This window comes from Neovison vison, chromosome 2 (genome assembly GCF_020171115.1).
Source record: "Neovison vison isolate M4711 chromosome 2, ASM_NN_V1, whole genome shotgun sequence".
In the NCBI taxonomy this organism is placed as follows: Eukaryota; Metazoa; Chordata; class Mammalia; order Carnivora; family Mustelidae; genus Neogale; species Neogale vison.
Genome location: NC_058092.1, coordinates 189826563 through 189839510, shown reverse-complemented (window position 1 = coordinate 189839510; position 12948 = coordinate 189826563). Strand labels below are relative to the sequence as shown.

The following is a 12948-nucleotide window of genomic DNA, read 5'->3' as shown; positions in this document are numbered from 1 at the left end:
AATAATGTTCTAGGAGGGAACTCCCAGAAGAGCAGAGATAATAAAAGTATTTCTTATGTCACTTCTTCTTCCTGCATTTAACTTTCAGGAATATTTTTGTTAACTGAGAAGAGCACACCAAGGAACCATTATCACTGATACAAGGAGAAAACGGACGGTAGATTTCCTCAGCCATGTCCTGTCAGTGTCAACAATTTAACTAAACATATAATAGTCATAACCTCATCAGTGTTAAATTTTCTAGGTTTCTGGCACATATCTCTTCATCTCCCTCATTAAGTTTATAGAGTGTTCTTTGGTACATTTGCTCGGTATGAGGATTTCAGTTTCAACTGGCATATATTGGAGTCAAACGGGGGAATGATTTTGCTGCCTTAAGTAGTTAGGAGAATAAGAGAACACAGGAAATGGACCAATGCCCAAAGCCAGGTACTTGGCAAATAACAGCAGATAGATTTGACCCCATCCATCTCAATCCTGGCCCATTCACCAGGGGTGGGTCCAACAAAGGTAGGCCAACCAAGCTAGAAATATGAACAGTTATTTTGTTTTCATTATCGTCCTTGCTGCATGTCCTGTATACTCTCCCCTGCTCAAGGACTCCCTTCATTCAGGAATGGAGTCTTGAGGTCTTCATGATTACACTCCCACCAGGGTGGTGACTCCAAACAAACTTCCCCACCCCAAATCTATCCCAAACCCCCTTCGTTTCATCCTCATTTTAACATGTTAGCATTACTCAACTAGGTCACATCAAAATGTTTGTTGCAATATCATTCAGGCAAATATTTAAAGGATAGCAAGCTTGATGTGATTTCATTCCCAGGGATATCTACATTTTAAAAAGGAGGACCCAGAGTCAGAAATGCCTTAACCTATAGATGAAGTTAAACTATAGAGTACCATGGAGCTTCAGGCTGGGGGCTCTTCCAACATCCATCAAAAATTCCCTGTGAGAAACAGCTAACCCCCCATCAGCATACTTAGACCTCAGCTCTCCACCTGTCCCATAGGGATATAACCCTGACTTGATAGGATTATTATAATATAGGGATATACTATGACCTCACAGGATTACTGTGGGGATTAAACCACTTGGTTAATCATTGTTACAAACCTCTCAGAAAGCTATAAATTACCATGCAGAAGTGAGAGCCTTCTAGTGACTTCTGAGTTTTGCCTTTAGCCACTTGATCTACCTCCCCTGGGTCTGAAGAGATGGGAAACCCCTGCACAGTCAGTCTATTTCAATCAGATAGGATTGTGACTTCTAGCTCCACTACTTGCAGGCCCCAACTACAGATCGGTTACCCAAGCTCCAGTTTCTCAACAACCCACAAAAATATAGCCCCAATTTTTTGGATGGGTTGAAGAGCGACTACTTTTACCACTGGCAGCAGAGGCTATTTCAGACCTATTCACTAAGTTGTCATACCAACACTGTGTGAACCAATAACTGAGCCAAGAATGTGCTTCAAGAAGAAAGATAAAACTTGCCACTATTTCACTTTGAAGGAGAGCTCCACTCCCAACCATAACAAATCTTTGTATTTTTATCAAGAATGGGTTTCACAGCACTTCAAAGCCTGTTGTCTTCTTCCCAGAATATTAGAGCATAGTGTATATCTTCTTTTACTACCTCTCATGCCTAGTTTCCTTAGAATATTAGGGGTCTACTCGATTATCTGTAAGTAAATAAATTCTAGATATTTGAGGGGTATTAAATAATGGGGAAATGAGGATTTCACAATTCCTGATCAAAATGTCAAGGAAGGATAGTACTGAAGAATATCCTGGGACATTCACTTTATTTTACAGAGTGGGGAACTGAGGCCTGAGCTTAAAGCCACATACTGGAGTGATGAGGCAGATCTGTGGATGGTGTATCCACTCTACCATACAGTGTCCCTTCCCCTCTGTTGTGCATGGCATTGGCACTAATGCAATCAGAAGGTGTCCTTTCTTTTTAACTTGTTTTTCCATTGTTCTCTAGAAATTAATAAATAAATAATGTCCCACCCATATTTTAGTCTTCTTCCCTTCCCACCGTTTTCTCATGTTTCCTACTCAGGTTTCAGGTCAGTGCTATGAACTAATAGGCCTTTAACTCAACACTTTTGCAATGACCAATGGAATATATGAATAAATGGCTGCTCAAGTACCTGTCACCAGCCCTGCTGTAGTCTGTTTGCAGAGACGCCAGTGTTCTCTGTCATAAGATACAACCACAAGGACACTGGGGAAAATGGGGGTGTGGAGGACAGCTCAATGGGCCATCTGCTGTCTGTTCTATGGCCTATAGCCAATGTGCATGCTCTGAGAGAGAAGAGAGAAGGGATCTCACCATGGGGATGGGAAGAATGCTGACCCCTGCCAACCATCTCTATGGTGGTGAGGCTGATGACAGCATGCAGAGCACACAACTCTGGCTCCATGCCAAACATCTGGGCTCAAAACCAAGCAACCAAGTTGTTCAAATCAAAGAAAATCTAATCAACAAATACTTTCAATGCCTACTATGTGCATTCAGACAGCTGTGGTTAGAATGGATGACATTTGAGTCTTCCTGAGCCTCCCAAATTCCACTGTTCTCTGTTTCAGATGCCTGATATTATATTAATCAACTATTCATGTTTTGAACTGAGCATCTGTTGGCATATGCTGATGAACAGACAAAATGAAATGTAATGAATTATTTCTCAAGTACATTAACGGTACTCTTGTCAAGCTCCCTAGAGTGAGGCTGAGGATAGTTCACCTCAAGCCACCGGCCGTTTCTAAGATTGCCATCCCTCTTGCTGTTTCCTGCTCTATCAGAATGCAGAGAAGCTAGGAGGGCCATGCTCCCTCCCCTAGCTTCAGGGAGATATTCAGGTGAGGACACCACCAGAGGCAACATCTTTCTGAAATCACTGGTTGCCTCTGGGCTCCAAAGTACTCGATGCCAAGAGGGAACCTTGTGCATAATTTGGCATCTGTGGTGCTCCAAGAACAAAGGATATAATATCCCTTTGTTTCTGGACATCCTAAAGTTAAAATGACATCTTAGCTGACAATTATGATTCTGCATTCTTTTATAAATCACGTTATTTCTGAAAGAAGTTAAAGCAGGTGAATGAATAGTCAGTTGCCTCATTTCTGGCATCTCTCCTATGAGGGCTTCCAGGGCCTTTACTAATATTACCACCAAGTATTGTAGTCATGAAATGAATAAAGTCAAGGGATTTGCTTTTAGCTTGCTTTAGGCCATTTACTGTTTTCATTCTTCAATAAGAAGAAACAGCCACTGAGGTGAAGATGGGAAGACCTCTCCATATGTGATGGCGGTCTCTGATTTTTCGAGGTCCCCTAGCTGTTGTCAAATAGGCTTTGTACGCAATTCAGTTAGTAGAATCATGCTTGCCTTCCCTGCTTTCACAATGACCTCTAAGCTACTCAAAGTCATTGGGTTCTTCCAGAAGACTCTTCTCCTCCTGGCACTATGGCACCAAGGACAAGGACCTGCACAACAATTATGACAGGGAGCTTATGGATCAGGAAAGAGGAACCACTAAAGCTAGGCTTGCTCATAACACTCCCAAACGGAAATTAGAGGTAAGAGAATCTGGAAATTAAGGTGTCCTCACCCTGAGGTTTGTGGACCCATCCTTAAAAGTGTGAAATAGAAAACCCCATTGGTCGTTTCCCTTTTAAACTAGCTCTGTCCAGTAGGGAGGGTGATCTCTGATCGTTTCCCTTTTAAACTAGCTCTGTCCAGTAGGGAGGGTGATCTCTGGTCTGCTCCATAAGCCACCAGTTTTCTTACTGTCTATGCTCACCTACTTAAGAAAAAGCACATTAAAATGTGTTTTTCTCAGGAATTGCCACCTCTAATTCTCTGCTTCCTTTCCTAGGTACATGAATAAAACTGGATAACCCGCAGGAAAACCAAAAATTCCCATTGTCCAGAGACTATGCTATTCTGGACAGTGCTCTGAATAAAATTAGAAAAAGATGCCCCACTGGAAAGATTCGCCTACAGACACATAGCTTGACAAGTGGAACCTGGGCCAGATTTTGATCCTGCTGACTAGCCTCCTTGGTGTATGGAAATCTGGTAGTACTATCTCCCCCCTAAAACCAGAAGTTGGATTAGGTTCTAAATGGTCTGCCTCTTCTCTTCTGAGCTCTACTGTTATCTCCTTTGCTACAGAAAATCCCCCAAATATCTTTTCGAGAAGAAAGCTTCCCAAACTACTTCATCAACAACAGAAGTTTCAACCCAAAATTCCAAACTCCTTTTATATTCTCAGCCCCACTCCCAGCCCATTAATGACCTCACAGAGGAGAGTTGGGGAGAAGAGTGAAGTATATCTATACCTCCTCTTGCCTCTATCTACCTCCTACTAATTTTGTTGCTTGCACACTTAACCTTGTTCTACCTTTCTCATTTGACCTTTTACTACAGTAAAAGGCTTCTCCACTAACTCAACTTTTTTATTACCAGCTTTGCTTGTCTACCCCAAAATGGAAAGACAAAATGGAAAGACAAAAATTCTAAAGCCATAGTGCTTATACTCTTCCCATGCCAACTCCTCTGTGGAATTTTGTAACCCAAAGCTGACCCTAGCCTACATGCTGGAATTTCTTTACCACTGAAGGACTATTTCTGCAAAAAATTTTGAAGTTGTCATGTTCATTTAAAAATTAAGATGATAAAACACACACACACAGCCATTATTTGTAAAATGCCTACAGATGATGAAGAGGAATGCATATCAATATATACACATGCATGCAGATGAATGAGGGAACATATGTGTATGTGTCTACCCAAGGAGGCCAAGAAGAACCTTTCAACTGAAGAACGTGATTAAATACTAAGGAAAATGACAGGAATCAAGAGTGATTTCAAATTTCTTGTAGCTTTTCCTTCTACTACTCCCTCTAGTCTTTAAAAAAAAAAAAAAGTGTTCTCAGGACTCCATTTAAATTTGATACCTAAATTAGCTTCAAAAAGCAGTCACATGGGTGGCAGATATGCAGGGGTTACCAAGCAGGGGTCTCATTGTGGTATGAGAATGATTGCTAGCTAGAAAGGGGGATTTTCTAGTCCTCTTCTGGTATTGCTTAGCTAAATAAACTCTGACACCTCTGCCCTTAAGTGCTTGATACCTTAGATTCTTTCCAGAGTTTACTAGTGTTTTATGGTTATATTAGTTAAAAGTTACGTGGATATTTAGAATAATGACTACCATGTCCATGATGACCACCAATGCCACCACCATTATCATCCTGAATTCTTTTCTTTCTAGAACAATTTGCAATTGACTAGCTATACCTGTACCTTAAAGAAGTGAACAAAAAGTTGATTTCCCCAGTTTTCAAGGAAGAATAAAGGTAGAATTTTTAGTGCTTTACCCAATAAATATGAGTGGTGCCAATTTCAAACTTCACAAATATCAAAGAGCCCAGTGAAAGACTGTCTCAAACTCTTATGATGGAAGACCCTTCTATCTGGGTTTCCACAGTAGCTATCAAGGGTAATAATGGAAATTCCAAGAAAAACTTGATCTTCAGAGAGCTTGGGCTCTTCTTATGGTCCTGAGTTTGGGCCAGGTACAGACTTTTCAAATACTTTCCAAATACTCCCTAACCTAACAATTTGAGACATTCAGTGCTCAGTGTGTCTTCGTTTCACCACGAGCACTCATTCAACTGTTTATACTGCATATAACTTAAAGGTTGGATATGTCATTCCTCCATTACGCAAAAAATGAGACTCAGCTTCTTAACCAAAAGATACCCTAAATAAGAAGTTCATCTTTTTTTTTTCCAATTTATTTATTTTCAGAAAAACAGTATTCATTATTTTTTCACCACACCCAGTGCTCCATGCAAGCTGTGCCCTCTATAATACCCACCACCTGGTACCCCAACCTCCCACCCCCCCCACCACTTCAAACCCCTCAGATTGTTTTTCAGAGTCCATAGTCTCTCATGGTTCATCTCCCCTTCCAATTTACCCAAAAGCACATACCCTCCCCAATGTCCATAACCCTACTCCCCTTCTCCCAACCCCCCTCCCCCCAGCAACCCACAGTTTGTTTCCTGAGATTAAGAGTCACTTATGGTTTGTCTCCCTCCCTATCCCATCTTGTTTCATGGATTCTTCTCCTACCCACTTAAGCCCTCAAGCTTTATTACAAAGCTGTCATCATCAAGACAGCATGGTACTGGCACAAAAACAGACACATAGACCAATGGAACAGAATAGAGAGTCATCTTTTTTTTTTTAAATATAGAACACTTCATAAATTTGCAAGCCATCCTTGCACAGGAGCCATGCTAATCTTCTCTGTACTGTTCCAATTTTAGGATATGTGCTGCTAAAGCAAGCACAAGGTCTGTTTGAGAGACAGAATGGTAAGTGGTAAAAATCACAGGTTTTGGAATCACACAGACCAGCAAATAACTTTAAATATCTATGTTAAGAGAGGGTAGCATCTGAGAAGACCCAGACGTGGTTTTTTTTGGATGGGTTTTTCTCCCCTTACCTCACTGGATACAGTTGTTGGCACATAGAAGTACTCAATAAATATTTACTGAATGAAATTAATCCATTCTCATATTGAATAAATCTACTTTCACCTAAAGGGGACTCCATAATCTTTAAGTAATGTGACACTATGGTCCTTGCAATTTCTTTAAGGTATAGTTCTGGGTTTGAGATATTGGTGTCTTTGTCCCACCTCATCCATAAAGCTTCCCTGACAGCTTCAGTCTACCTTACTCTCTTTTTTCTGACTCCCTGTTATACTTATTCCAGGTTCCACTCACTCTGACACATACATGATATCTTATCTTGCCATGTAAAATGTGTTTCATAAACACATCATCCTTCCTAAGAGCCTAGAAGTTTTTCAAGGGCAAAGGCCATGTTTGATATTTATTTTGTATGTCCCACAGCACACAATACAATATAGAGCCCAGAGCAGGCTCTGAACAAGTACCTGTTAAATTGAGTTACATATTAAGGACTGCATTCCATTGCCAGCGATGACTTTGTTTCAGGGAATTATCAAAAGGCTGTATTCACCACTCATTTCACCCAAATCAAGCCCATGGGTCTCTATACTTGAAGTGCTAGTTAGGAAGCAGAGGATCAGAAAGCAGCTGCTTACTTTCAACAAAGAAGAGATTGCATTTCAGCAACGGATTGCAGGATTTCACGTATTAGTCACTAGTGACTCTTGGACAAACCCTTTGGTGTTATCAGGAACAAAAAGTAACCAAGAGACATGTCAAATATCAATTTCCAATTACTTTTCCGTAACACATTTCTGACACTTGGGAAAACTCCCAAGGGATCCATGGCTCCTTATCAGCTCAGATCAGGCTTACCTTTCAAACAGGTAACACTCAGCAGCATCCAGTTCAGCCTCAGTATTACAAATGTCCTTCTCTGACACTCACATTCTCTTTTGAAGTTTTCAATATTGGCTTACAATGTCACCAGAGACCTGGCCCCAGTGTGGAAGGCCTCCTGATATTGTACCCTGAACCAGCTGCATTGGACTGGGAAGGGGATAACTAACACCTGCAGTGAGCTGTTGTCTGTCACTGAGGTTTCCTAAGCCTCCCCTTGCACTGAGATGTTGAACGTGGGCACAGAGACTCATGCAGCACTTTTGCGTCGTCAACTCCAGCCAGAGGGGAAAGAAATAAGAGAGTCTTAACTTTGATACTCAAAACACAGAACAGCATTTCTACCCTCCAGATCACAGAAAGCAGGCCACAAACTAATTGAAAAAATCTTTGGTATTAAGGATGTTAAAACTGAGGATCTGCAAAAAACCAGAAATCACATGTCCCCTTTATTACAAAGTAATGGGAAAGAATTTGGAAAAACCAGAAAACATCTCTGGGTTCATAAATCAGCCCAGTTGGAGGGAAACGCAAATGGCCAGCACCTGGAGTGAGCCTTCGTCTGGATCCGGAGAGCAGCGTAGGCTGTGCACTGTGATTAATGACTTGAGTGAAAGGTCTCAGTTGAGGCTGAACAATTAACTTGTTCTCTCCACATCTCAGAACTCTCCACAGTATAACTATGTCTTCCCTGATTGGTCATATTTACTAAAATGCAAGTCAGTCTGGGAAGCTTCGAACATGTCATCGGACTATTTCTGACAACTGGGAGAGCTCTGGTGTTTGACAGGACGACTTTCATCAAATCATCTGTGTTAACTCTGCATGTACGTCTCAACCTTTCAGTTCCTTTTCAAGTTTAAGAACCATCTTTAAAGAGGCAATGGCATTGGCCTCGATCTGTCGAAGAAAAAAAAAAAAATTCAGCTCAGAGGATTGCAAATGGACAGCATATGGCCTGGCTTGTTTCTGGTCATTCCCCAAAAAAAGTTCTTAGGGAATTGAATGTCCATGAGATTAATGGTTCCCTCCTGTCCTGCCTTTATCCTCTGGAATAGGTTTCTCTAATCTCTTTCAGACCCTCTCAAGCATTTACATTAAATCAATCATTCCTCCTGAATCTACAACCAAGACTCTGATAAGACCTACTAGAACCTAAGAAAGTCTCCAAATTTCCTTCCCCCCTGCCTCTCCTGGAGGTGAATTTGTAGATTGGAAAGGAAGACAGGTACCCCAGAACCTCATTTTGTATGTGGAAGCACCCAAGGAATCTGGTTTCTTCATCTGACCTTCTAAACCTGTTTCCTTTGTGACAAATGGATATACCCAAAGTAGATATGGCCCCACACATAGTAGGATTGGAAGGGTACTGAGAGGCTTGGCTGAGACCATCCACCCCACAGGTCTGCCACAAGCCTCCCTTACCTCCATTTTACGCCTGCATCCACAACCACTTTTGTCAGTGAAGGCATCCTGCCTCCAGGAGATATAAATGTACATCAAGAACAATAACAGTAGCAACAGTGATAACAATAATAGAAGCAGAATCAACAATAACATGTATATAGTATTTACTATGAGACACAAACTCTCTAAAACACTTCCCTTATATCAACTCACATGATCCTTACAACAACGCTACTAAGGTGTTGCTATTATATAAAATTTACAGAGATAGATAGAATATTCAAGTAACTCACCCAAGATCACAGAGCCAGGAAGTGGCAAAGCCAGGATTCAAACACAGGCTGGCTCTGACTTAAGCTCTTCATGTTATCCTATGAAACCCTATATTACAAAGATGCTCTCTAGAGGTATTGGTCCCCATCTGCAACAGCTGATAAGATTAGAGAAGCAACCCTTCCAGCATAGCACCCACTTAGGGGGTCAGGCTTGGTGAGTCCTGTTTCTGCTACTCAATGTGTAACCTCAAATGCGTTCTGAATCTCGGAGCCTTAGTTGTATTCATCTGTAAAAATCAGTATGGTGCTAAGACCTATCTTACAAGGTTTTTGTGAGAACTGGTGAGATAACATATATGCAGGATAGCACAGTGCCTAGAACATGGTGATTGTAATAATCATAGCTATAGTTAATATTAATCGGATTAGCTAGTACTAATTAGAGCAGTTGGAGAAGATGAGCAGAAACTATCACAGCTTGTAATGTAGATATGAAAAAGTAGATCAGTGTAGTGACTCCAAAGAGACAAGGATACTAAGAAGTACTGGGAAGGGATACCTACGTCCCTGGTCTGACCCAATTTACACAGCCCCTAGGTTAGATTACCTCCACGAAAGAAAACATTCTAATTTTCAAAATATACTACATTAAAAAAAAAAAAGTCCAGACTGTGAGAATTAGGATATTCTCCCTGAAATTCCTGGTGCAAATGTGAGAGGGCGAGGCATCCTTCACAGCCTCCTGTGGCTGTTCCAGCACCAAGGCTGGAGCTGCAGCCTTCGTTCCGCTTTGCTACATGCTCTTGCCGACCCCTGACACATCACATTCTTTGCATCAATAAGGACTGGTGCCAGAACACACTAAATTGCCTTTGACTACATTTAACTGATCTAGTATTTTTTTATGATTCTTTCTTGTTGTACCATTTTTCACTTTTGACTTTATAATTCTCTGCTGACTTTAAATAAAGTGTTGCCAGACTACCCGAGGTGGTTTTTAATAGAGATTTAGGGGCTAGGTTGTGCTGTGGTTTGGATTCAGATTCTACTCCAGCAACAAGGGGAAATTAAGTAGGTGGTTTCATCTCAAGTGCCCATTTATACTTGGAATGGACACAGAGTTTATCTTCTTCTAAGCCTTGTAATCATGACACTACAAAGTGAGTTTCAAGAAATTAAAAATTAGGTAGCAATAGCTTCTCCACCACAAAACCACAACACAGTGTCCCTGTAAGCCCAGATGACTGAGATATACAAAGACAGCAGGGGAATCATTTGCTGAGTGACAGAGAGGAAGTTCACCACATTCTGTCCTATGCCAAAGATAATGCTTGTTCTCCTTAAGTTGGCGAACTCAAATGACCCTACACCAGCTATGTCAGCCTGCCTCCAGACCCTCCTCCCTCCTCTATGTTGTCCCTAGTCCCCACTGTCTTCTGCTCAGATGAAACACTGCAAGCCAGAGGCCCTTAATCACTGGGAAAGGGGACCTGACTAGCAAAAATCCTGAGTCAGATAAGCAGTCTGTAAAAATTAACATTTCTTTTTTAGAGGAGAATATTTTTTTTTTTAGAGGAGAATAATTTTAAGTATATCTTGAAAATATTAAATTACATTAAATTTAAAAATAACTATGATTTTGGCTTTGTCTTCCTTTTTATGATCATGCAATGCTTGTTTCATTACAAAGGGATAGACATCACACGTAAAACATGGAGAACAAAGTTTTAAAAAATATCTGTACCAATCACCAAGCTGACAAATAAACAGACCTCTTCAGTTGTTCTCCTCAGTAGTAAATGCAACCTTGAACTTTTGAGTTTTGGTTTTCTCCCTCATTTGGTCACCTATGAAATGACCCTTTTAAAATACTGTTTTAATTGGCATTTTTGAACTTTGTATAGATCTCATTCAGTGAGTTTCTTTATCTCCTATTTTATGGACTGATCCATGTTGAATGTTCCTCAACTTTATTTAATAAAGTATCTGCATTGTTTCCAGTTTTTCTCTTTTGTCTTGCTATTTTGTTTTGCTATTATAGATAATGGTGTTAATATAATTCACATTGATTTGAACATGTTCAGTAGTTTGTCCTGGGTTAGTGTCCTAGGAAGAGAATTACTAAATTTTAGGGTTTGCATCTATTCCAATCCAACAGATAATAACAAATTTTGCTCCAGAGTAGATATGCTAATTCATACTTCCCCCGGAATAGCTCACAAGTTTCTGTTGCTCTACAGCTTTGCCAGCACTTGGTACTGCCAGATTTGTAAATTTTGCTGAACCAGTAAGTACAAAATGTATCTAATTTCCACATTTAATTTTTTATAGCTCATCACTGAGCAAGTTTTGGGTAGTTTGAAATTACTTGTCCAAAATAAGCATGAAAGGCAGTGTTTATATAGAGTAGATATGATTTTATGGCTACACAGAAAGATACCATGTATGTACAGGGCAGCTGGGTGGCTCAGTTGGTTAAGTGTCTAACTCTTGATTTCAGATCAGGTCATGGTCTCATGTGTCATGAGATCGAGCCCCACATCAGGCTTGGTGCTCAGTATGGAGTCTACTTGAGATTCTCTCCCTCTGCATCTCTGCCCATTAGCACACACCCTTTCCATAAAATAAATAAATCTTTTTTAAAAAAGAAAGAGACCATGTATGTGGACATATAAGAATGAATGAATGAATGAATATGTCTATTTCTCTGTTATCATACTTATAGCAGGACTGGCAAGCTAGAGCCCATAGGACAAATCTGCCCTCACCACCTGCTTTTGTAAACAGCTTCTTAATGGAACTCAGCCATGCTTATTTGCTTATGTATTACCTAAGAATATTTTCACACTACAAGTTTTATAGTCACAATGAGGACCACCTGGTCTGCAGAGCCTAAATACTTACTATCGGATACTTTACAGTAAAAGTTTACTGACCCATGACTTAGAGCATCTCTACTTGTATGCAAAGAACCTCACATTCAACATGTCACCTCAAATCTGTTCCTCCCCAAATGTCATTTGGGGTAAAATGGCTTTACCTTCAACAGTTATTCAGGCTAAAAACCTAACAGTCACCTCCTGCTCTTGCCTCCTATTCACCGTTTACAACTAATTAGTGAATACCATCCAAGTATTCAATCTTCTCCAAACCATTCCTGTGAGGTCCCCTTCTCTACACCCATGGCTGGCCCTTTGTTCAAGCCTTAAACTGACTTTGGCAACCCTTCACCCAGGGACCCAGTCTTTGGTGGCCCCAAGTTTCACAGCACTTGGAACAATTTATGGCATTTATCTGTTTGAGTTTCTGTTCTCTCTGCTTCAACTGTACATTTTTTAAGAGGATGGCAGAGAAGACTTAGGAAAAGAGCTTCCTTGTCTATATCATTTAACACAATGGCCCTTGCATTGTTGTACATGGAGGAATCACCAGAAGAGCTCATGAAAAATAAAAGAGGCCAGAGTATCACCCTAGGTCCACTGCATCAGGAAGCCCTGGAGGTAGATGCTCAAGCATCTTGATGGGATGGATGCCCCCCGGGGAGATTTGTTTGTAGGCTTGAGAAGCACATATCTAATCAAAGCTTCCTGAATACTTCCCTTAGTCCTATCCCACTCTACCACACTGCCCATGATGGATAGGACCCACCTCCCCACTCCACCCCCCCCACACACACATACCACCTTTGCTTGGATACCAGAGCTTCCCTAAATTTCTCCATATTCCTTCAATGGCACGGAGTAAGTCTGATTTGAGAGGAAATTGCATCCTTTATTTAGGGCTGAATTCTGATCTTCAGTCTCTGTTTTTCATTAAATTGGTAGTATTCCTGGTTAGTGACAGGATCTATCCCCCACAC

The 12948-nt window shown here is 40.8% G+C and overlaps 1 protein-coding gene and 1 non-coding gene across 3 annotated transcripts in view; both read right to left on the bottom strand.

The window, feature by feature from the left end:
• Positions 1 to 12948, bottom strand: part of LRMDA (leucine rich melanocyte differentiation associated) — a 1057234-nt gene that overhangs the window by 171395 nt on the left and 872891 nt on the right. The gene's annotated exons all lie outside the window — the stretch shown is intronic.
• LOC122901503 lies at positions 6275 to 6381 on the bottom strand. Its single transcript, XR_006383518.1, has one exon. It is a non-coding gene; the product is annotated as a U6 spliceosomal RNA (small nuclear RNA).